This window comes from Ictidomys tridecemlineatus, chromosome X (assembly GCF_052094955.1).
Source record: "Ictidomys tridecemlineatus isolate mIctTri1 chromosome X, mIctTri1.hap1, whole genome shotgun sequence".
Taxonomy (NCBI): Eukaryota; Metazoa; Chordata; class Mammalia; order Rodentia; family Sciuridae; genus Ictidomys; species Ictidomys tridecemlineatus.
In genome coordinates, this window is record NC_135493.1 from 27,733,843 (window position 1) to 27,761,787 (window position 27,945).

Below are 27,945 nucleotides of genomic sequence, written 5' to 3' on the forward strand. Positions count from 1 at the left end.
AATTTTCCTCCATATCTTTATTTCATTGGCTATCTTCATTCTTTTATTGGTGGAGGGTGGGGGACCACAGATTGAACTCAGGGGTACTTGACTATTGAGTCACATCTCCAGCCCTATTTTGCATTTTATTTAGAGACAAGATCTTACTGAGTTGCTTAGTGCCTCACCATTGCTGAGGCTGGCTTTGAACTCATGATCCTTCTGTTTCAGCCTCTGGAGCTGCTGGGATTACAGGCATGTGCCACCACGCCTGGCTGGTTATCCTCATCTTAATATCAGATAAATGTTTTTCCCTCCAAACCCCATTTCTTTAATCCAACTACTGGATCAAATAGTTATAGTAGGTTTTGAGGCCTACTTCCTGAGGATGACCTTTGCCTAGGCTGTTGCTACAACTGAGGAAGAGTCTGAGAAGACATTGATGCAATTCTTGGAGGAGTGGAACATCTATGACTGCATCAAAAACTACTTGGGCTTGGGTAGTGTCACTAAGGAGTGTATGCATAGCATTTTCAAAGAATTTTCCAACCATGAGAATGTTACAAAAATCAACAAGGGTGTGGTTGAGATAATAACTTTAAACTGTATGTGGGTGAAGATGAAAATGAGCTCATAGAGCTGGTTCCTGGAGAACTAACTGATGAATTGTCTAAACTAGAATGCTAACATATAGCTGAAGAAGAGCCAATAGAAAAGTAAATGGAAGGAGAAAGAAAAGAACTCCCAAGAAAATTCATGATAGAAGCTTTAGCAGAAGATTTTGCAGACTTCAACAAGTTCCTTAAAAAGTTTAAAAATATGGTCTCCAACACCACAAAATTTTTATTAACAGAGAGGAATATTCATGGTACATTATCTGGTTGTAAACAAATCTATGATAAAAAATAAAATATATACCAAAAACAAATTACTATGGGTATATTTCTGAATAGAGTGATACCTCCACCAAAAGAGCTTCAGGCAGTTCCTTCAGAAGGTATTCCAGAAGGCATTTGATATTATCACAGTAGATGATAACTACATGCTTATTATTGCCCTTAAAACCTTCCAGTGGAACAAGATGTGGTGAAAGTCAGTGATGCTGATGATCCTGACCTCGTATAGGCCTAGGCTAATGTGTGTATTTGTGTTTTAGGTTTTAGCAAAAAGTTTAAAAAGTAAAAAAAAAAAAAATCAAAATTTTAAAGTAGAAAAAGCTTATGGAATAAGCATGTGAAGAACTTTTTTGTGCAGCACTACAGAGTATGTGTTTTAAGTGTTATTACCAATAAATCAAAAAATTAAAACAATTAAAAATTTTATGACATAATAATGATGTTACAGCAAACTAAGTTTAAGTGTTATTGAAGAAAGATTTTTATATAAATTTAGTGTAGCTTAGGTGTATAGCATTTATAGAGATACAGTATTGCATGGTAATGTTCTTAGCCTTCATATTCAGTAAACACTCATTCACTGAGTAACCCAGAGCAACATCTAGGTCTACAATCTCTACTCAAGGTAAGTTATCTATACAGTGTACCATTTTATCTTTTATACCATATTTTTACTTATGCTTTTTGTGTTTTATATCATATTTTACTATGCTTAGATACACAAATATTTTATATTGTGTGACAATTGACTACAGTAAAATATCATACTGTTCAGGTTTATAGACTAGGAGCGAAAGGCTATGCCACATAGTCTAGGTGTTTAGTAGGCTCTAATATCCTATGTTTGTATAAATAAAGTGTATGATGTTTAAATATGATGAATTTACATAAAAATCTATTTCTTAGAATGCATCCTCATTGTTAAGTGACATGTACTCTTCAAGTTATTATGGGATTACATCCTAATAAACCCATAATACATTTAAAATATCCTAACTCAAAAATTAATGTGATATCCCTAACCTAACAAATATCATAGCTGAGTCACACAGTACACCATAGAGTATTGGTTGTTCCCCCTCATAATCATATAGCTCAATGGAGTTTGTGGTCCCCTGTTGACTCCCAGCATCATGAGAGTATCATACCACATATTGCTAGCCCAAGAAAAAGTCAAACTTCAAAATTTGAAGTGTAGTTTCTACTGAATGCATATAACTTTCATACCATCATAAAGTCAAAATATTCATAGTTGAACCACAAAAAGTTGGGAAGCTCCTTTACTGTAAATTACTATGATACTGTTACTCATTTAAGAACTGCTTATATAAGCTGCACTGGGGAAATGGGGAATGGGGAAGAAAACTCTCTCTCCAGAACCTGACGAAAAGGATAATGCTCCTAATAGCATCTATCTTGAAGGGGAAAATTATATTTTTAGAATCTCTAGCATAATCAGGGAAGGGAAGAGGGCTACAATTCAATTTAACAAGTGGAAGATGCACTTTCCCAGGTTCTTTGTTGGATTTAAGAGTCAAACACTACCCTAAGGAGTATACAATCTTATTGAAGGGATAGCATGCATTAAGAAGATACAAATAAAGAATAGAAATCTCTACAAAGTCAAGTTTCAAAATATATTATCAGTATATTGGAATGGTCTTGAAAAGGCAGAAGGCAAGGTGGAAATACATTGAGGCTGAGCTGAAGTTTGAGATAAATTACTCTGATTTGGAAATTTGTATGCTCTCCAACATGATAATTATTGGCTACTTTATTTAAAAGGTAGTCACATTCTGGGAAGTTTCCTGTTATAAGTCTGGTTCTAATGTTAAAAACAGACTAACAGTAGGTTAAGCCATAATAACATTTAATGTTCTCTAAAGGAGAAATGTGGAAGTAGTTGATGCTAGGATTAATTCAACAGAATTGATGTCAGAGAACTGAGTAAGTCTCTCTGGAATTATTTTTGCTCTTCCCTTGTGGTCTCTAGGTGGCTGAAATAAGCATCATGTACTTAGATGAGAATATTCAAATGAGGAAGTAGTACATGAAAACAAAAGCCTGGATTTTGTTAAAACTAAAATATGGGGCTGGAGTTGTGGCTCAGCAGTAGAGTGCTCACCTAGTATATTCAAGGCACTGGGTTCAATCCTCAGCACCACATAAAAATAAACAAATAAAAAAGGTATTGTTTCCAACTACAACTAAAAGGTAAATATTAAAAAAGCTAAAATATGCTTAAGACCAGTAGATAACTCATGATAGACCTAAAATTGCTAGGAGATAAAAGAGGAAGAAAAAATTTTTGAGAGGTTCCCAGCAGACTTCTTTTTAGATTTCATTGGATGGAATTGTATCACATGCATCTTATTAGTCTTATCATGGGAAAAGAGGAACTGATTATCAAGAATTGGCTTAGAACTGTCATGATTTATTTCCGGGGTTTGAGCATGTTTTAGCAAACAAAATAGAAATAAGGGAAATAAATGGCTATTGAGTAATTAAAACTGAGTACTAGCCACAGTCTCCAAATCTGAACATGGTGTTGAACATGCAAATGCTTAGCAACAGAGTCCAATATATGATATTCTTTGGTTCTCTGTCTGATTCTATCTCTTTGTCTTTATGTTACCTCACCTCCCCTTTCACTTCCTTCTCTCTTAATATTACAAACATACATATGTTCATAATCACAACCATATCACCCTAAAACACATTGAAAATTTGGATTTAAATGAAACACCAGGGGAGTAGCGGAGCAGACAGTGGTGTTTTGACTTGTCTCCCTTCCTGTATGTGTTTGTATATCAAATAATACTCACGTTTTATATTGTCCAACTAGAGTTGTGTGTCATGCACAAATTTCAACCTAAGATTCCCTGAAATGAAAGGTATTGAGTGGTGCTAACAACTTTGAGTGAATCGTGAATCAAATGCAGACAGATGAAGTTATTCTTTCTATCCATGGAGCCCCAATCTTCATTTTATTCCCATCAAATATTAGGTCAGTGGTTAACAAGACATTGTGACTTAATAATATTTTTACCACTGAGAAATCAGTGTGATTTAGGTTTACTCTAAGTATCAAGCTGGAAAATGAGTCACACTAAATCATATTTTAAGGCATCTGGCTATAAATCAAGATATAAATTCTTTTGCCTTTCTGAAGAGCTTTGTCCTCAGAAGCTTCAGAGTGTAAATGGTCAGACAAGATAAGTACAGAAAATAGCCAGTATCAACACAGAGAGGTTTAGAAGAAATGCTTTGGTCAAACTGGGAGACTGAGGAAAGGTAAAAGACTACAGTGCACATTATATTTTAATGTTTTATTCATGAAGAGTTCTCGGCTCAAACATCTGAATCATGCAGAGATTTTCTACTTTCTATACTATAATCTCATTTATCAAGATGTAGATGTCAATTTATATAATATTTTTGCCCTTTTAACTGCTGAATTTGTTTTGATGACATTGTAATGAGATATTTTCCTCTTTGGGTTATGAAAACTTCACCATTCAACACTGGTTTTTATACTATCTCATAAGTTCAAATTGTCTATGAGCGCCAAAACACTAAATTTAGCTTAGCTCATATATTTGAATCTATTGAGCCAGAATTTTCCTTTGGTTGGTTTAATTGCAAATATTTAAGCAGCTGTCTTTTGGAGTAATAATTTTGATATTTAATTCATAGCTTATTAGAGTTATAAGGAATTTTAGAGATCACCTAGTTTAATTACCTCATTTTTCAGATGAGAAAAAAATATATTGAGGCCAAAGAGGTTAAATGACTTGCCTACTGTCACATAGCTAGCTAGTGGCAGAGTTAAGGACTATAAACCAGCATGTCTGGTTTTAGCATCCATGAATTTTATGTTTAGAGTGATGCCTCATCCACAATCAATTTTACCTACAGTAGTAAATACGTTGGCATCATATAATACTGTAAGATCGGGACTTCCTCAGTCCTGATCAAATGCAGAGAGCAAAACTCTCTATTTGGGCCCTCAGCAAGCCCAGAGAAACAGAGCCACACAGAACAGTAGTTGTAAATATGAGTATCAGAGCAAAGCCAGACCCAGATTCAAATTCTGGATCTGCAACCTAATCACTGCAAGTAAAAACAAGTTTCTTAACCTTTCTGGCTCTTACTTTCCTTGTCTTTAAAATGGGAATAAAACCCCCTTTATAAGATTGTTGGAATAAATAGATCTATATAGAATATTTGGAGTCTGGATTCATAATAGATGTTAGCTCATTACTTTTTAATCTCATCTTGTAAGCCAAACACAACCAGAGCAGTGGTTACATTAGGTTTTAAATACCAGATAAATATGTATGGTGTAGAATTATTGTTACTGCCATGAAAAAAAATGATGGTAGGGGATGTTGAAAAATGGTTTTTCTCTCTTATTTCTGTTTATTTGTTCTTTTAATTATCTTAAATGCCATATTGCCTTTTTCTTTTTTTTTATTTTTTCTCTTTTTAAAAATGAAAGGAAAATGAGTAGTATATATTTATTAGGGAAAGAAATTAGACTATAAAGTAGATACTAGACAGATAATCTGGGTATGTATAATTGTGTTACCAATGGATTTTAAGTAAATCTTTACAGATGTTTAAAGTATGAAGTGTTAAAAAATACAAAATAAATATCCAATATTAACTTGACCTTCAGAATTTTTAACTCATGCCAGGAAGATTGGCATGTATATTATATACATGTATATTATATAATACTTATATCATACATATTTATATTTATAAAACCACTGGCATATATGCCTTTTTTTCTAACAGAAACTCTTGATTTAGTGATGCTTTATATAAGTATATCAATTCTGAAGAGATTAACAATAACAATTATATCAGCTCACAGGAGATTAAGATTGATGTGTGGCCGGATCCAGCCTAAGAAGCTTAATTGGTGAGGTAGACGTTGAGCTAGGTGTTGAAAGATGCATAGAAGTTGAAGAGGCAGGGAGGAGGAGGGAGTGCCTTTCAGGGGGAGAAAACAGCATAAGTAACATCATGGAAAAAAGACTTTATAGTGTATACTGGCACCAGTGAGGAATCGAATGGGAGAGAAGTAGGATGAGTATAAATTATTAATGGAGCTGCAAGATTTCCATTGACTTTACTTGGGTAGAGGCTAACATAGTCTAGAGTAACCCATATTATTAAGGCAGGAAGAAAGGCAAGGATAAAATATTATACCTAATCAAAAGATGGTACAGTTAGCCACAACTCTTCCTGGTCAATATTTCTAGAACTGTAGCATATACGATAACGAATGGTCAAGATGACAGATTAGCTGCATAGGACAAAAGACCACACTTCAGCAGTCAGGTTTCTAAAATTTAAAATTTTGTTTAATGATTTTTCTTCCTATGTAAAGAAAGTAGAAAATGTACAATACCAAATTCTCACTGAGAATTATATTCTGGTCCACTCTGAAGGGAAAAATCAGTCCTTGTGCTGTGAGCCTCATTCACTACCTAGTGGACAACTCATAATAATGCTTTCAAAGGTGGGGTAGGGTGGGGTGGAGATCTATTTGTGTTGTATATAATTTAGGGATGCAATTGGGTCCATTCATTGTTGACATTAACTGCTGTCACCTTTACTGCTTTCAGATTGTTTAACAGAGCTGTTGTCAACAGAGATGTGTATAATAGCACTGACCCTGAACATTGATAAGCTGATAGGGTTCCTATAGCTTGCAAAGCTATTGTGGGTTTATTATAATTTTCTCTACTCTTATTCCCACACAGGGAGACTTAATTGGCCAGTAACAGTTTGCTACCTTAGGGTAAAAAGGTAAATCAAGTCAATACCTTTAAAAATCAAATAAACACTATTGATCCAGAATTTCTCAAACACATCTTAGGAAGGAAACATTTATATTAGACTGCAGTCTTCATGCTTCTATCTATTTGAGAGTAATCATGAATGACTGCTGCAGTAAGTCCTTGAAGAAGATATGGAAGAATCTCATGGCTAAGCCAGGCCCTCACATCTCTATCAAGTCCTCCTTCTGTATTGGGATTGTTCAGGTCCCTGGTTTGTTACCTGTTCTCCACTTTGACCCTTGTCAGAATAGCCCCATGTGATTTCTTGACAGTAATGGTCCTGACACCAGCATATTTCTCACTGTTTTGACACTGAAAATGACAACATCATCTCTCCTCAACATGTGCAGACCACTTAATCAGGTTTCTGTCATAATGTTAATTTTTTATAAGCATTATGAAATTTAATCCTCACAAAAATTCTGGAATGGATACTGATATTATCCACCCCCCTCATTTTTTTTACAAATGACAAAACTGATGCATAGAGTGGAAATAACCACATCTTCAAGATTAAACAGTATCACATCATTTATTCTTCTTTAGTTATCTGATTACAAAGACCACAGGCAAAACAACTACATTGTTGGGCTGGGGTGGCTCAGTTGTAGAGCACTAGCCTAGCATGCATGAGGTACTGGGTTCGATCCTCATGCATAAAAATAAATAAATCAAATAAAGGTATTGTGCTCATCTACAACTAAAAAGGAAATATTAAAAAAAAACAACTACATGATGTGATACAGCAATCTGTATACGGGGTAAAAATGGGAGTTCATAACCCACTTGAATCAAAGTGTGAAATATGATGTATTAAGAACTATGTAATGTTTTGAACGACCAACAATAAAAAATAAATAAAAAAAACTACATTGTAAGAATTGGCAGTTTAAGGTAAGTTCTACATGTTCCTTCATTTCATAGCTTCTAGACAAGAGAAGGGAATGAACTGTGGGTGGGTTACACAGAGGCTTATTAAGAAGAGGATAGATTAATTTTTAGATCCACTTCCATGAATTTATGCAATGGCTCATATTATACTAATTAAGGATAACTATCAAAGACTTGTAGGATAAAGTCAGAAGGGACTGGAGAAGAAAGAATCTGAGAAAGGATGGAGGCTGCTGTTTTACCTCACTCAAAGGGGAGTGGTTGTTCCAACAACATGGGCAAATGAAGATTGTTCAAAACAAGCACATTCCACATTCTTTTCCGTAGGGCTAGTGTAGAATTGGCTGGTTGCTTCAAATTCATCATTTGGTGAATCAATAACATTGATTGATCTGTGGCTGGGTGCAATACATTATGCTAAGTAGTGTGGGGTTATATAAAGAAATAAAAAATGCAGATTTACTCTCTTGGAGCTACTCATAAAAAGTATGAATTGGGAACAATATGTAGGCAGAAGAAATTAGAACATATACAAGGGCATAGCACATGACAAAAAAGACATAGTGTATAGAGAAAAGATTCTCAAGGATGTGTATCAGAATTGTCTTGGCTCTGCCCATAAATACCTACCTTGCAGTGTGCTGTTTTTGAGGTTTAGTCAAAACTTTTAGAAGAAGGCTTGGGGCCTGCCTTCCTGCCTTATATAGGAAGAAAAATCATTAAATGAAATTATAAATCTTGGAAACCACAGTGCTGATGTGTGGTCTTTTGTTCTATACAGGTAATCTTTGTTATCCTGACGGTTCATTGTTGTATATGCTACAGTTTCAGAAATATAGACAAGGGAGAGTCAAGGCCCACTGTACCATCTTTTGATTAGGTACAACATTTTATCCTTGCCTTTCTTCCTGCCTTTGCCTTCACCAAACACTTAAAGCAGAGAATTTCTCTGAAGCAGAGGTTCTTAAGTCTGACTGTGCACTAGGTTTATGTGTTGAAATCTTCTCACATACACAAGGCCTGATCCTTACTTAAATATGCTGAACTGAAAATCTTCAGGGATTCAAGGCTTGGGAATACCTATTAATAAAAGAATCATCTGAAGAAAAAGAATGCTAGTACTGCTGATTTCATTTACATCAGGGTGATAGCATGGGGAATCAAATGAGGCCTGAAAAAAGAGTTACTTTGACAAGCTATAGTTACATTTATTGAGGACCTGCATCTTGCTTGGTGCTTTAATTATATTATTTAATTACTTAATCTTCACAGTGTCCATATAAATTTGAGACTCAGCTTCTCATCCAAGGTATGTACATCAAAGAATATATAGAAAAATGTTAATGATAACTACTTTTACTTGATAGAATATGATTGATCTTTATTTTCTTATACTTTCTACATTCCATCCTGTTCCATTTTCTTTTACATTGACCATGTGTTAGTTCTATAATCAGTAAAAATTCTAAGTCTGTAAAAATTATTACAAATTTCCTAATTATACATGGATAGTCCACATTCATATACAAGTCTTTCTGACTCAAAACACATGTTCTTTCTATCATATTCTAAAGTACTAGCAAATCTGTAAAATATTATTTGATCAAAGTGTTCTGAGATTAAGAAATGGTTGAAGATGACTGAGGTATATTTTAGATATTACTTTCAAATATCACCATGGCAACATTTCTCCATTATCTTGGTGGACTTTTATTCAATTGGAATTATCCTTTATTCTGTTGGAGGATACAAGGGAATGCAATCTGAATATAAATTTTTGTAAGAGAAGGAAAACATGAGGAAAATTAAGGATTATTGGGAATGCCTAGTTACAGTGTTTTAATAGCAAGGAGTTCCAGTTATTGTGGACATTATGAAGATTTGGGGTAAACCACTGGGGAAGATGGATGTATGGAAGCAAGGATAATACACTATGAATTTATATGCTACTGAATTCACAATTTTTCTCTACATCTGATTTTTTTTAGGATCTCAAACTGCAAATTATTAATATGAGATGGTAACCAGCTGTTGAATACATCTTCTAAATCCAGCCAGCAGTCCCTAATATACCCATAATGCATTGCATCATTTGAAGATTTAGTACTCATCCTACCTGTATTAGTTACTTCAGAGCATAATAATTCAAAAGTGGCAACATTAACATAAGGCGAAGTGGCAGGCAGTAAAGTGCCTTGATTACCATCAGAATAATGGGTCACTTATTTTGAATGACATTATTCAAGAAGTCTTCTTCCATGATTTCTGTTCTGACCTCCACTTTGCATGAAATTTTCTGCTTCCTTTTTGCAGCTCTTCTAAATCACCATGGAAATGAGTGGATGGTCAAAACCAAATGCACACTAAAGTGTTTAATGATTCAGAAAAGTCATCTGAAAGGAGACTAGCTAAAGCCATAGTTCATTGTAAATTGTAGTTTAAGAAAATAACTACAAGCAGGAGGAGGTAAATAAACTTAAAGGAAATGATGTATCCCCAAAATAGTCAAAGGTGAAGCCAAATACTTCACCTTTACTGCATTTAGTATTTGTGATATTTCTTTTTTTTATAGTCTAGGACATTTCTTTTTTTTTAATATTTATTTATTTAGTTTTCGGTGGACACAACATCTTTTGTTTGTATGTGGAATTGAGGATCGAACCCGGGCCGCACGCATGCCAGGTGAGCACACTACCACTTGAGCCACATCCCCAGCCCCTGATATTTCTATTATACAGTTTTGTTCTTCAGATAAAAGTTGCAGCTTCTTTGAAATAACTTAAAAATAAAATGTGTAGCCAGGCATGGTGGTACACGCCTATAATCCTCTGAGGCTGGAGAATCATGAGTTCAAAGCCAGCCTCAGCAAATTAGCAAGGCCCTCAGCAACTTAGTGAGATCATATCTCTAAATAAAATATAAAAAGGGCTGGGGATGAACTTCAGTGGTTAAGCAGCACTGGGTTCAATCCCTAGTACCAAAACATATAAAATAATAAAATAAAGTGTTCAGTATTAAGGATTCTTTTATTTTGAGAATCCATAGAAATGTAGTACAAACTTGGTTTGGCAACCAGTGCTGTGTTGGCACATGTATCATGTAGTATTCCTTCAATGGATTTCCATTTGCAAAATTACTACTTTCTTATTGTATGCAGTCTGGGTTAACTAGGATACTGTGTTCACCATAAGGAATTTAGGAATATCAAGGAAAGCAATATTTTTAAAATTTTTCCAAATATAGTATTTTTATTTCTTCTTTTTAGTTATACAAGATAGTACAGTATAATTTGACATACTTATACAAACATGGAGTACATTTTATTCAAATTAGGATTCCAGTCTTGTGGATGTACACTATGTTGAAATTCACTGTGGTATACTTATATATGTACATAGGAAAGTTAAGTTAGATTGATTCCACTGTCTTTCCTATTCTTATCTCCCCTCCCTTCCCTTCATTCCCCTTTGTCTAATCCACTGAACTTCATTTCTTCCCCTCCCCTCCCCTTGTTGTGGGTTAACATCCACATATCAGAGAGAATATTCAGTCATTGTTTTTTGGGGGGTACTGGCTTATTTCACTTAGCATGATAGTATCCAGATATATCCATTTACCAGCAAATTTCACAAAGTCATTCTTTTTTTATAGCTGAGTAATATTCCATTGTTATACATACCACCTTTTCTTTAAGGAAAAACAATATTTAAGAGAACAAAAAGGCCAATTCAAATCTGCAAGACAAGATCTGGACTGGTATTAATTTGAATGGCAGAAGAAATGGCCTTATTTTGTTCTACAAATCTGGTGATGCAGAGCATATAAAAGAGAATAAAATCAATATGTTAGACTACATTGGATGATAGTAATGCTGATCTCTGGGTGAGAAGATTGTAGATGTTTGGTGTTTTCTTTTTGTATAAAATCAATGCATGCTTATTATATGATATTAAAAACTACATAAACACCCCAAGATATTTTTTAAAAATACTTTAGTACATATACTCTTTAGTTCATTAAGTCAGACAGATGTTCCTCTGGTAAGATGGTGACATACTCATCACATAGTCAGTACCCAAAGCAACCTGAAGGCTTTTCGTGTCTTGTTTCAGTATCACAATTTAATCCTTTACCATACCACCAAAGATTTGAAATTCTCAGTACACATAATTCATGTGAAAGTATAATCCTGCTTAAATACATCATGAAATACATTGATATATTTTGAGTCAAATCACACACACACACTAATCTCATAACACTCAAATTTCTACTGCAAGCATATATATAAACTCTTCTATTATCACTGTCCCTGCTAGTCTGAGTCTAAACCTGGGAATCTTTGTTTCTTTTTGTTCTTATCTTCTCTGTCCCTGTCTTATATTTTTGTTTCTGGCTACACATACCCACAACAGACTTATTCTATTGTTTATATGGTTTTGTCTCCTCATATTTCAAAAAGTTCTTTAACTCTTTACAATTCTGTCTCTTATTACAAGCAGCCTACACAATCCAATCAATAACTCATATACTAGGCATTTGTAGCATGTGTCTTCTGCATGAATTTATACAACTGGTTTGCATGTTAATGATAATATCATTTTCTCCTGGAAAGTTTGGGCACTTCCTCCCAAATTTGAATGTACTCAAAATCTTATTTTAACTATAACATATTGGAGACTGATGTTATCTGGGGTCATTCCCTAATTCACAATCATTTTGTGGTTCCTGTGGGAAAAAGGAAATCTATTTTTGAAGTAGTTCTTTTTGCAAATTTATAAAGCCCATGATGTAAGTACTTAGACACTGAGAATTTGTTTCTGCTGAATACAAAGAGCAATACTAAATAAAACTATGACATGGCAAGAATCAAAATTGGGAATTTTAAAGTTATTTTCACAGAATAAATATTGTTGAGATACAAGTATTATTGCCACATGTGTATGTTTTGTTTTTAAATTTTATTTTTCTGAGATGAAGTCTCTAAATCCACCATCTCTTCAAGTCTGCCATTAAGATTCCTGGTTATCCTAATCATAGTCTTTTCCAATATATTTTATTACTTTTAGTCCTTTTCAAATAACGAGTACTTAAGGATTGTAGCATACTAAACCTTAATGTGTTTCATCATAACACAGTTCTTATAATGTTTGATGTCTCTTTAAATAGATTTTAGGCCTCAAAGAAAGAACTAGACTGAGTCTTCAGATGTGGGTTCTTATCTTAATTTTACTATTTGTCACAGACAATCATATTGGTACCACAGTGGGCATGATAGACAAATTTCCTGCTTCATTGACTTCTATATATCTACTGAAAAAGGAAATAAGTAAGTAAGCAATTTGATAAGAAAGATAATTTTAGCAATTGATTAATGCTGGTAAAAATTAAAAGGATTATGATAGACATGAACATGTGGAGAGGAAGAAGAAAGAGTACAAAGCCCCCGAAGTGGTGCATCCAATGAATATAGTATAGTGTGCAAGGAGGGACTGGGAAACAACATCAGAAAGGTGGGCTGGGGCTGGGTGTGGTAACGCAAGCTTGTAATACCAGCAGGTTGGGAAGCTGAGGTAGGAGGATCATGATTTCAAAGCCAGCCTCAGCAATTTAGCAAGGCTCTAAGAAACTCAGTGAGACCCTTTCTCTAAATAAAAATATTAAAAATGGATAGAATGTGGCTCAGTGGTTAACTACCCCTGGGTTCAATCCTTGGTACCAAAAGAAAGCAAGCAAGCAAGAAAGAAAGACAGGAAGAAAGAAAATAAGAAAGGTACACTGGATAGACCATATAAACCTTTCTTTGGTGCATTATTAAGAATTTTATTTGATGGGAAGCATTAGACAGTTTAAGGGTATGGTTTCATGTATTTCAAGAATATTACTCTGGCTGGTATGTAAGTAAGAATATAAATAAACAAGAGGGCAGGGATATATAGTATGGGGTATTGAACTCCAGAATTGTAGATGAGAAGTTACGAAAGCTTGAATTATGATTATGGAATTGGAAACAAAGGGAAGGTCAGATTTTGGATATATTTTAGAGGGAAAGTTTTCAGGATTCTCTGGTGGATTTTATTTGGGGGGTAAGAGAAAGGAAGAAATCCAAGGTGATATTTAATTATTTGAGTAGTTGAGTAGATGGTGATAAAATATATTCATATGGAAATCCTGAAGATAACTGAAATTGGGGTAGTTGTTGAGTTACATTTTTGACATATTATGCTTAACCTAAGTGGAGGTATTGAAAAATTAAATATTTTTGTCTGGGGCTCAAGGGAGAGGTTATAGATGGGATTAGAAATGTTAGAATATTTGATATTTGAATTTATTGAAATCGAGGGCAACTCATCTTTAACAAGAGGCAAGAAATCCACCTGCAAAGAGTACAAGTTGAAGTGAGTTAGTCTTTAAGTGAACAATCATTAGTAGTCTGGATTCAGACAATGTGGTTAGATCCAGTTTTTCAAATGATGCTATCAAATAAAATTTCAATCTCTACCTATCTATTTCATTTTAGCTTTTTTCCTTCCCGACCCCCCCTTTTTTTCCTGGCAGAATGTCTTTAGGTGGCAGCATAGATGGGCACTAACAGTGCAATATCACATATTCTTGTGGTTCAACATACTAGAAAGGAATTTGACATTCTCTCACATAGCAACCATTCCAAAAAAACTCTGGCTCAGCTTTGATCACATAAATATCTTGGGGTAAATAAGTATATTCAGGGAGCTAGGGTTTTCCAATTGGTCATCCTAGATTATGTTTGCAATACTGTGGTAGAGTAGACTGAGTTTTTGATTGATAGAACCACCAGAATCACATAAAATGAGAGTAAATCCCCAAAATAAAAGATGATGGGGAAACAAAAGATTATATATATATATATATAAAATAGTTATAGAGGAAATATTATGATCATTTGGAAAATTAGAAAATTGAAGCCCATGGAAGTTAAATCTCTTCCATAATATTATGCACCTAGAGCATAAAACAGCAGGACAAGAATTTATGTATTCCTTTATGCCATTGGATCCTTTCATCAGTAACAAATCATCTGTTTTTATAATTTATCTTTATTGTTAATGGTATGTTTTGTATTTTTAATAGAGAGCAAATTATTTTTATCAATGTTATCCAATAGAAATTTCTGAGATTATGGGACTATTCTATATCTGCATTGTCTATTGTGATAGCCATTAGCCACAGATGTGTAGTGAGTATTTGAAGTGGAGCTAGTGTAACAGAATAACTGAATTATTAATTGAATTTTAATTAAGTTAAATTTAGATAAACACATGTGGCTAGTGGCTTCCATACTGGACTATGTAGATCTAAAATAAATTGAATTCTACCTACTGCAGTGCATTGTACATAGTAGGTAGATAAAATTAGTAGGTTGATAAAAACTTGGTATTTAGAGACAAGCCCGCACTGACCCCCGGGCTGAGTACGGGAGTTTAGACGGGGAAGGAAGCGGTACAGTCCCATCCCCCACAGCGGACACTCCACCAAGGGAATCAGCAGTCAGCATCTTGAACAGCTGATATATCCACCGCCATTCTCCGACAGATCTCAACAACAAAACAGGTGTGTGGCACTCAGCCCATCCCCCATACATCGGGAACTCGCATAAATTCTCTCCTAGGCTTGCCGGGGGAGGGAGAATCAGAGTGAGCCTGCATAAAGACTAGGGGGGAACTAGAGGCACCTGACCTGCAACCCCCCCTACCCATCTGCAGCCAAAACGAAACCTGTCTAGCTAGAGCTGGGGGAGGGGCAAGCAGGAAAAATCCAAAGGACAGAGTGCCTGGGATCCCAATCGCCAACTGTGGGACCCCGGAGATCCAGGCCCACTGATTCGTGCGGCCTGCCCTGCGGCTACAGAAGGCTAGCAGGAGAAACCAGGAGGCTAGAGGTAAGGCCCTCGAGACTGGGCAGCTGGAAATTGCAGGCCCGCCAGCGACAGTTCACCCACTGCCCGCATAGCTGGGCGGTAGGAGAACACCCGGCCGCAGGTGACCGATCACCCGCCCTCGGCCTGTGACACTGGGCGGCTAGAGACCGCCTGCCTGCCGCGACTGGGAGCTGAAATCAAACAGAGACAGTCCAGTCACACCACCTCATCAGGATACCCAGGCAAGGAACTGGGGCCGGTCATAGCAAAGTAGTGTCGTCACTGGAGCTAGGACGTCGGATCTTCCTTCACAGTGGAATCCACGTCAGCAGGCATAGTTTAACAACACTAAGGAGAGGCATCAGAGTAATACAGAACCAAAACAAATCTATAGAAGAGAGTAGAAACACGACAATCAAATAGAGCTGGAAAGCAACGGGGACAACATGAGAAAACAAGGGAAAAAAGGAGTACAAACAATGCAAGACAACTTAATTCTACAAGAGGACATAGAAACATCAGAAGCAGGGATAGGGAAAGAACTCAAGGCATACCTAACTCAAATGGAAAGGAATATTAGAGAAGACATGAGACAGCAAGTCCAAGCAATAAAAATATATTTTGAAAATGAATTAAACAAACAAATTCAAATGGCAAAGAACGAGCTCTACCAGGAGATAGAGATCTTAAAAAAGAATCAAACTATAATCCTAGAATTGCAGGAGACTATAAACCAAATTAAAAACTCAAACGAGAATATTACAAATAGACTTGATCAAGTAGAAGTCAGAACATCAGATAATGAAGACAAGGTTTATCAACTTGAAAGGAGTATAGTCAACACAGAAAAGATGCTTAAATCCCATGAGCAATCTATTCAAGAGATATGGGATGTCATTAAAAAACCAAATTTGAGAGTCATCGGGATAGAAGAAGGCACAGAGATTCAAACCAAAGGAATGGACAGCATATTAAATGAAATAATTGTAGAAAACTTCCCAGAGATGAAAGATGGAATGGATTGCCAAATCCTGGAAGCCTACAGGACCCCAAACATTCAAAACTATAATAGACCAACTCCAAGACACATAATTATGAAGATAGCCAACATACAGGACAAGGAGAGAATATTAAAAGCTACCAGAGAAAAGAGACAGATTACATTCAGGGGTAAACCAATTAGGTTAACGACTGATTTCTCAGCACAGACTTTGAAAGCGAGAAGATCCTGGAACAATGTATTTCAAACGCTGAAAAATAATGGATTTCAACCAAGAATACTGTATCCAGCAAAATTGAGCTTCAGATTTGACAACGAAATTAAAATCTTTCACGATAAACAAAAGCTAAAAGAATTTGCAGCAAGAAAACCAGCACTGTAAAGCATTCTGAGCAATATACTACAAGAAGAGGAATTGAAAAATAGTGCCCAAAACTAACAACAAGAGGTATCTCAGTAAAGGAGGAGGAAAATAACCAAAAAAGTAAAACTAGCCAAACTAAAATAAATAAATAAAGAAGCATGACTGGAAGTACAAATCATATCTCAATTGTAACTTTAAATGTTAATGGCCTAAACTCACCAATCAAGAGACATAGGCTAGCAACCTGGATCAAAAAAACAAATCCAACAATATGCTGCCTTCAGGAGACTCATATGATAGGAAAAGACATACACAGGCTGAAGGTAAAAGGTTGGGAAAAATCATACCACTCACATGGCCCTCGGAAGCAAGCAGGAGTGGCCATACTCATATCAAATAAAATCAACTTCAAACCTAAGTTAATTAAGAAGGATAAAGAAGGACACTATATACTGTTAAAAGGGACCATCCACCAACAAGACATAACAATTATCAATTTGTATGCACCAAACAATGGAGCTGCAATCTACATAAAACAAACGCTCCTCAAGTTCAAGAGTCAAATAGACCATAACACAATAATTACGGGTGACTTCAACACACCGCTCTCGCCATTAGACAGATCCTCTAGACAAAAGCTGAATAAAGAAACTATAGAACTCAACAGCACAATCAATAACCTAGACCTAACTGACATATATAGAATATACCAACCATCATCAAGTGGATACACATTCTTCTCAGCAGCACATGGATCCTACTCAAAAATAGACCATATATTATGCCATAAGGCAAATCTTAGTAAATATAAAAGTGTGGAGATAATACCATGCACCATATCTGACCATAATGGAATGAAATTGGAAATCAATGATAAAAAAAGGAAGGAAAAATCCTACACCACATGGAAAATGAACAATATGTTATTGAATGATCAATGGGTTACAGAAGACATAAAGGAAGAGATAAAAAAAATTCTTAGAGTCAAATGATAATACAGACACAACATACCGGAATCTATGGGACACAATGAAAGCAGTTTTAAGAGGGAAATTCATATCCTGGAGTTCTTTCATCAAAAAAAGAAAAAACCAACAAATAAATGAACTCACACTACACCTCAAAAACCTAGAAAAGGAAGAACAAAACAACAGCAATTGTAGTAGAAGACAAGAAATAATTAAAATTAGAGCAGAAATAAACGAAATTGAAACAAAAAAAACCATTGAAAAAATTGATAAAACAATAAATAAGATAGACAAGCCCTTAGCTATGCTAACAAAAAGAAGAAGAGAGAGAACTCAAATTACTAATATACGGGATGAAAAAGGCAATATCACAACAGACACTACAGAAATACAGAAGATAATTAGAAAGTATTTTGAAACCCTATATTCTAATAAAATAGAAGATAGCGAGGATATCGATAAATTTCTTAAGGCATATGATTTGCCCAGATTGAGACAGGAAGACACACACAATTTAAACAGACCAATAACAAAGGAAGAAATAGAAGAAGCCATCCAAAGTCTACCAACCAAGAAAAGCCCTGGACCTGATGGGTATACAGCGGAGTTCTACAAAACCTTCAAAGAAGAACTAATACCAATACTTTTCAAACTATTTCAAGAAATAGAAAAAGAAGGAGCTCTTCCAAATTCATTCTATGAGGCCAACATCACCCTGATCCCAAAACCAGACAAAGACACTTCAAAGAAAGAAAACTACAGACCAATATCTCTAATGAACTTGGATGCAAAAATTCTCAATAAAATTCTGGCGAATCGAATACAAAAACATATCAGAAAACTTGTGCACCATGATCAAGTAGGATTCATCCCTGGGATGCAAGGCTGGTTCAATATACGGAAATCAATACATGCTATTCACCACATCAATAGGCTTAAAGACAAGAACCATATGATCATCTCGATAGATGCAGAAAAAGCATTTGACAAAATACAACATCCCTTTATGTTCAAAACATTAGAAAAACTAGGGATATCAGGAACTTACCTCAACATTGTAAAAGCTATATATGCTAAACCTCAGGCTAGCATCATCCTAAACGGAGAAAAACTGAAGGCATTCCCTCTAAAATCTGGAACAAGACAGGGATGTCCTCTATCACCACTTCTATTCTCGAAGTACTAGCCAGAGCAATTAGACAGACAAAAGAAATTAAAGGCATAAAAATAGGAAAAGAAGAAATTAAATTATCGCTATTTGCAGATGACATGATAATTTACTTAACAGACCCAAAAGGATCTACAAAGAAGCTGCTAGAGTTAATAAATGAATTCAGCAAAGTGGCAGGATATAAAATCAACACGCACAAATCAAAGGCATTCCTGTATATCAGCAACAAAACCTCCGAAATGGAAATAAGGAAAACCACTCCATTCACAATATCCTCAAAGAAAATAAGATACTTGGGAATCAACCTAACAAAAGAGGTGAAAGATTTATACAATGAAAACTACAGAACCTTAAAGAGAGAGATAGAAGAAGATCTCAGAAGATGGAAAAATGTACCCTGTTCATGGATAGGCAGAACTAACATCATCAAAATGGCGATATTACCCAAAGTTCTCTACAGGTTTAATGCGATGCCAATCAGAATCCCAAAGACATTTCTTATAGAAATAGATAAAGCAATCATGAAATTCATATGGAAAAACAAAAGACCCAGAATAGCAAAAGCAATTCTAAGCAGGAAGTGTGAATCTGGAGGTATAGCGATACCAGAGCTCAAACTGTACTACAAAGCAATAGTAACAAAAACAGCATGGTACTGGTACCAAAACAGGCAGGTGGACCAATGGTACAGAATAGAGGACACAGAGACTAATCCACAAAGTTACAACTATCTTATATTTGATAAAGGGGCTAAAAACATGCAATGGAGGAAGGATAGCATCTTCAACAAATGGTGCTGGGAAAATTGGAAATCCATATGCAACAAAATGAAATTGAATCCCTTTCTCTCGCCAGCCACAAAAGTTAACTCAAAATGGATCAAGGAGCTAGATATAAAAACAGAGACACTGCGTCTGATAGAAGGAAAAGTTGGCTACGATCTACATATTGTGGGGTCGGGCTCTAAATTCCTTAATAGAACGCCCGTAGCCCAAGAGTTAATGACAAGAATAAACAAATGGGACCTACTTAAACTAAAAAGTTTTTTCTCAGCAAGAGAAACAGTAAAAGAGGTAAATAGAGAGCCTACATCCTGGGAACAAATTTTTACCCCTCACACCTCAGACAGAGCCCTAATATCCAGAATGTACAAAGAACTCAAAAAATTAAACAATAAGATAACAAATAATCCAATCAACAAATGGGCCAAGGACCTGAACAGACACTTCTCAGAGGAGGACATACAATCAATCCACAAGCACATGAGAAAATGCTCAACATCTCTAGCAATCAGAGAAATGCAAATCAAAACCACCCTAAGATACCATTTCACTCCTGTAAGATTGGCAGCCATTATGAAGTCAAACAACAATAAGTGTTGGCGAGGATGTGGGGAAAAGGGCACACTTGTTCACTGCTGGTGGGACTGCAAAATGGTGAGGCCAATTTGGAAAGCAGTATGGAGATTCCTGGGAAAGCTGGGAATGGATCCACCATTTGACCCAGCTATTGCCCTTCTTGGACTATTCCCTGAGGACCTTAAAAGAGCACACTATACGGATACGGCCACATCAATGATTATAGCAGCACAATTCACAATAGCTAGACTGTGGAACCAACCTAGATGCCCTTCAATAGATGAGTGGATAAAAAAATTGTGGCAGCTATACACAATGGAGTATTATGCAGCACTAAGAAACGACAAAATCATAGAATTTGCAGGGAAATGGATGGCATTAGAGCAGATTATGCTAAGTGAAGCTAGCCAAGCCCTAAAAAACAAATGTCAAATGTCTTCTTTGATATAAAGAGAGCCACTAAGAATAGAACAGGAAGGAAGAGCATGAGGAAAAGACTAACAGTAAACTAAGACGAATGGGGGGAGAGAAAGGAAGACAGAAGGGAAAACATATGGAAATGGTAGGAGACCTTCAGTGATACACAAAATAATAAGAGGTTATGAGGGGCAAGGGGTTTGGGGGAATAAAGGGGAGAGAATTGAACAACAGCAGAGGAGGTAGAGAGGGATGTTGGGAGGGGAGGGGAGGGGAGGGGGGATAGTAGGGGATAGGAAAGGTAGCAGAATACAACAGTCACTAATATGCCATTATGTAAAAATGTGAGTATGTAACAGAAGTGAGTCTGTATTATGTATTTGGGGAGTTCAAAACCCAATTGAGTCGAATGTATGAAAGATGATATGTCTTGAGCTCTGTAATGTTTTGAACAACCAATAAAAAAAAAAAACTTGGTATTTAAACTCAAATTTGAGCTTAGTTTGGTGTCCCTAACTTTACCAAAAGCTGACTTTCTGAAAAGCTGACTATAAATATTTTATAAATGAAGTAGCTTTCTGCTATTAAACTAAAATAATAAATGTGATAAAATTTAAAAATGAAAAATATTCTCAGTATTTATATAACTTTCAACCAGTGACTTTATCAGTCTGGGCCTCAATTTCCTTCATGTATAATGTGGGGGGCTGGGGTTGTAGCTCAGTGGGGGCTGGGGTTGTAGTTCAGTGGTTGAGTGTTTGCCTCACATGCATGAGGCACTGGGTTTGATCCTCAGTACCATATAAAAATAAATAAATAAATAAAGATATTGCATCCATCTACAACTATTGCCCTTCTCGGACTATTCCCTGAAGACCTTAAAAAAGCGTACTACAGGGATACTGCCACATCAATGTTCACAGCAGCACAATTCACAATAGCTAGACTGTGGAACCAACCCAGATGCCCTTAAATGGATGAATGGATTAAAAATGTGGCATCTATACACCATGGAGTATTACGCAGCACTAAAAATGACAAAATCATAGAATTAGCAGGGAAATGGATGGCACTAGAGCAGATTATGCTTAGTGAAGCTAGCCAATCCCTAAAAAGCAAATACCAAATGTCTTCATTGATATAATGAGAGCAACTAAAAATAGAGCAGGGAGGAAGAGCAGGAAAAAAGATTAACATTAAACAGAGACATGAGGTGGGAGGGAAAGGGAGGGAAAAGGGGAATTGCATGGAAATGGAGAGAGACCCTCATTGTTATACAAAATTACATATAAGAGGTTGTGAGGGGAATGGGAAAATAAACAAGGAGAGAAATAAATTACAGTAGGATGGGGTAGAAAGAAAAGATGGGAGGGGAGGGGAGGGGGGATAGTAGAGGATAGGAAAGGTAACAGAATACAACAATTACTAGTATGGCATTATGTAAAAACGTGAATGTGTAACCAATGTGATTCTGCAATCTGTACTTGGGGTAAAAATGGGAGTTCATAACCCACTTGAAGCTAATGCATGAAATATGATATGTCAAGAGCTTTGTAAGGTTTTGAACAACCAATAAAAAAGGAAAAAATATACATGATAATGTAAAAGAGTAAAAATTAAGGTTTTCCAATGATTGGCTATGATAAAAATACAAAATATTTATCATAGTAAATGATATTAGCAGCCAATCATACAGAACAAAGTTCAAGAATATTAGTCATCTTTTACTATTTTCATTATTATCATCATTGTCACCCTATTTCTCTTCCTACCTTTTTCATCATTATCCTCAAGGAGACTGACTTGGTAATTTACATTTTTATGCCTCCTACCTGTTTATCCTCCTAGTTAAGTTGCTAATTATCTGTACATGTTTTTTAACTTTCTAAGGGAAATTTAAAGTTCTTGTCCAGCCTAGGTTCTTTAGATTTCTAATGTTTCTGAGATTTTTACTGCTTTTGTTTTGCATTTTGTTTGTTTCTTTGGATCCTTTGATTTTCTGTATATTACCATCCTTAGACCTGGGCTAGGTTGGCCCCACTCCACACCCAGCATTTTGGAGTGACTTCCTTGAGCTTTTAAAGATGACCTCCAGTGACTAGAATAAGCTAATGTCAACAGAAATTTGGGGCAGTTTATACCAGTACTTTGTGGGTCTTGATCAACTTGTCTCCTTTGAATTTATATAAATCCTTCTCTGATACCTGGGAATGTCTAGAACCAATACTGATATTTGGGCAAGTTATCTTGAGTTATAATTTCTCCTATTTAAGCTGTTATTAAATCCTCCTTCCTGAATATGAAGCTGACTCAATGACCTGAGGATCTTCTGAATTATTTCATTCTAATGAAATAATGAAATAATCTTTGGCACCCATGGCTAAATTCCTACTCTATGACATTATTTCTTTCAAGAGACCATGTGAGATCAGACAGTTTGAATAATTCTGACATGCTGCTTTGAGGCTAACACTTACAATGGATAGTACAGGATGAGTACAGGGTTCTGAGAACTGATGCCATATCAGTTCTTATTTATCTATGCAATGTTCTAAATATTCACTAATAAGTCACTATACTACACATGGGCTCATAGATTATGTTGTTTTTCATATAGTCAGAAGCTTCATAAAAATACTTACCCAGGTCTTTGTCCCCTACATCATAGGATTAGTCCTGATTGTGTTTATTTAGGAACCTATTCTAATGGATATATGGATAACAAATAAGGCATGAAATTGTCTAAATGGGATATAATTCTTGGGCTTTAGTTCATGGAATTTATGATAAAAATCTCAAGTTTATCTTTTTATTTTTGTACTCTCAGTTCAGGGATGAAGTTTTTAGAAGTCTGATATTCTTGTGTTTATATTTGTATTTTTGTGTTGAGACTATTTTATGTTTGTGTTTATATCTGTCTTATTTTATAAACATTGGATTTGACTAAATATCCTAAACCAGAGGGAAATGATTATGAAATTCATCAATTACAAGCATATTTACATTTCTGATGTTGACATTCTTTATAGCTTGTTTGAATTGACAGTCTCTTTAGTGAATAAGTTTTACTGCCTATCAATAAAAGAAAAACAGCCCTTGAATTTTGCCAATGTATATGAAATACTTGGCCTAACAGGGGTTAGAACCTATGGCATTATTTAACTAAATGAAGGGTTCTATAGAAAGCTCATGGCCCTTATATAAAAGCAAAGTACTTTAATACTATCTATTTTATGTATTTACAGGTAGCAGCTAATCATTCAGAACAAAGTTCAATTGATCTTTAGTACTTCAAGTCTATACCTTGATATCCCAGTTCTCCCTTCCTATTAAACCTTCAGACTAAAAAATAACTTTTTAAATAATCTGCTTGTCCCATGAAACAGCACCACAACAATCCTCTAATTCCTTTAGAACAGTGAAATTTGTCTTTTTCCTTTGAAAAAATTTGAAGTCAGTATAGCCTTACTCTACCTTCTAAGCTCTCAATTGTGTCCTTGTTCCATGAGTTATTCACTGTCACAGATATAACTGGACTATAGTCTTTGAGAAATAGCTCCAGACTTCTTGTACTTTATTTTCCCTCCCTTTATAAAAATGACCCTAGTTACCTTTCTAGCCTATAGGAAAACACCTATCAAAGGAAGTCCTGAGAGCTTTTTAAGCTTTCAAGTCAGCAGTATGCTTTTAAAGAAAGGAACTCTGCTAGGACTCAGTAGAACTTGATTATTCTTTGTGTTTCTTTAGTAATTCATTTCTTAACCTGAATAAATCACTCTCTAGGACTCAAATTCCTCACTTACAAAAATGAGTGTATCTTCTGATTAATGAATGCTGCCTCATTTTATCTTTCCACTGATGTTGAGATTTACCCATGTGAAGAATGTCTCCTTTGGCTAGAGGCCTATTTATGATGTGTTGATGTCAGAAATGTGATAATGAGGAAATCTTCCTATAGGTGTAGCAAGAAGGAAGGTACCAACAGTACAAAATGTATACCACAGGTACACAGTTACCCCCATCCTTGAGTCATCCTTATAAATTTTAAGGAGTGACAAGGGAGGATATGCAATGGCTGGTTTGAACATCCCAGTTAAATGAAGTCCCTCAGATTGTTGAATATAATTTTTCTCTCTCTCTCTCTCTCTCTCTCTCTCTCTCTCTCTCTCTCTCTCTCTCTCTCTCTTCTCTCTCTCTCCCTTTCTCCCACCCCTCACTTCAGGGGTAAATAATTGTTGAGTTCAGCGAAGATTAGACAAGATCAAATATTTACATTTCAGAGACAGTGATTACCTTCTGACCTTTCTTCAAGAAACTGTCACCTGCTGTCTCCAAAACAAAAATCCATTGAAATGGTTAAAGTTGTTTCTGACTTACCTTGTTACCATTGGAAATGTCCAAGTCTCAGTATTTTATTTTTTAAAATAAAAATATATACTTTAGGCGATCACATGTGAATATCACCTGAAAGTCTCAGCACAATAACCTTGTGCTTAGGAACAAATGTTACTTAAATCAGTTCTTGTAATGGCAAAAAGACAATACTGAGAGGAGTGTAAGCATTTCAGAGAGCGAATAAAGCTGTCCATGCTGTTTTCTAAATGTACTGAAGGATTTTCATTGCAAATTCCTCTCTTTTTTACTTTCTATTTAATCCTCATTAATCACTTTCTCTTTCAATTTCCTCCTCCCCCTGTAACTCCATGATTCTCCAATCCCAAAAGCTCCCAGCACTTTATGGAGGTGGTGTCATCTGCCTTAAAATATCTGAATAACTTGCCCTGATACTGAATAAATTTGTTCACCATCTAGGTCCCATGGCTCTATACAACCTGAGACATAGTGCTTACTGTGTCAGTAATCTTTATTAATATTTCATCAGTCATTTTCTTTCTAAAAGAATGAGGTTTGCACTTTTCCTGCCATGCTGGGAGGGAGTGATAGAGACAGAAGAGCTTACTAATTTACATAAAGATTGCAAACTATTATTCTCTGAGTAATTTTAAAGTGCGCACACTGCATACCACTTTCCGATGTAATCATATCCTTGCCTATTGAGTCTGACATGCATGAAATCCATAATTGGAATTAGCTTTCTAAAGAGAGAAATCACTTTTTACAAGGAAGTAAGGAGTGCTATCTTCTTAGACTGCTTTTCAAGGAGAGCCAACAGGAGTCAATTGAATCATCCTTAAGCAATTCTATTCAGATACCCATTCCAAAGTAAGTAAAAGTCAGGCATACTTCCTCAGTCTCCCTTCCCCATCCGTTTCACTTCAACTTTTCCTATTTTTACTCAGACTCCTTCAAGCTTCTACTTATACCTTTATCTTAATGTCTGTGCCTAGTCAACTTCAGATTTCAAATCTTACTTGTTTCATCAGTGTAGTTCCTTCTCAGAGGAAAGCACCTATCAAAGTAAGTCCTATATATTTTTTTCAGGCTCGCACCATCTTGTATTTGGTTATATGCTACCTCATACACCAAGATTTTTGACATGTCAATTCCATCAAGATACAGAAGATATCTTATAAATCTTGAATGGTACATATATAGTTCTCTTGGGATAGCCCTCCCTATTTTGGCACTTGATATTCCCTTATAATTGAATAGTGATTCCCTTTTCCTTCTCAAAAACAGTTCCAGTTTCAGTAATAAATTATATGGTCACTTTATCAAGATCCCTTTTATTGCTGTACCTCACAATGCTATTCTAGGCAACAAGTTAAGTGCTCAGTATGTTTTTATTAGCAGTAGTCAATCTGCTTCTTGCTTTGTGATTATATTAAATTATTTATTGCCTACGTTATCTATGTGAATGATGTGTCATTGCCTTTATATTTTACTAACTCAATTTCAGCATCTCTGGTGAGGAGCCTTATAGACATGTGTCAGATACAGAAATTGGTTCAGGCAGAAATTGACTATATGTGTGAGAACTCAGGTAGATAATCTTGGCTCGAAATATAAGCAGCTGTCACCTATGTATATTCATGAAGGGGAACAAACGTGGATACTATGACAAAGTACATTATTCAGTACCATACAATAAATTACATACTATTTTGGATGAATAGATCTCATCTGACTATTGTATTTAACCTGATGTTGCTAGTATTTTCCTTTCTTTGAGATCATACATACTATTCCACTTGGTAATCATTGCATATGGCAATCTCAAGTAAAAGTGCTGAACATTAAAGGTAAATTAGACTTGTTATGATTTAGAAATTTAGTGTTCCCCCAACTTCTCATGTGTGAGAAAATGCAAGAAGGTTTAAAGATGAAATGATTGGGTTTTGAGAGTCTTAACCTAATTAGTGAGTAATCCACCTGTATGGATCAACTGGGTGGTAACTATAGGCAGGTAGGGTGTGGCTGGAGGAGATGGATGATTTGGGTCATGCCTTTTGGGTATATATTTTGACCTTCTTGAGCAGAGTGATCTCTCTCTCTCTCTCTCTCTCTCTCTCTCTCTCTCTCTTTCTCTCTTTCAATTTACTTTCAGGTGTGATGTCTTGAGCTGTTTTCCTCTGCCATATGCTTCTGCCATTATGTTCTGTCTCATAACAAGCACAGAACAGTGGAGCTGGCCATTTATGGAATGAGACCTCTGAAACCATGAGCCCCCAAATAAACTTTTGCTCCTCTAATTGTTCTTGTCAGGTCTTTTCATCACAGAAGTGAAAAAGCTGAATAAAACAATTTCTCTTCACAGATCATTTGGTACTCTCTAATTAGTCTCTAGGCTTCCTCAAAAATCAAATCCTTGGATACAAACTGCAACCAATTAGAAGTGCTTGGGAGCCTTTGAAAGAAGAACATGTGCCCATTTAATTCTCCGGTCAGGCACACAATCAAGCCATTTCTAGGAGGTGAAACATCTTACTATCATTAGTTGCCCAACCCTTAGAAGCTCCTCAGTATCAATTACATTTCAAGATGTCAAGCAATGTCCTACACCCCAGTTACCATACTCTTCTGCTTCCAACTTAAATTTCCAGTCTTATCTTTCAGGTCACTTTTTCATAACATTTACTTCATCCCTGATAAATATGCTTTCTACTTATAGGTAATTAATTTTGATGATTATCTGTGCGCTACAAATGTCTTTCTCTCTTGTCCCAATGTCTCTTCATTTATAAATTC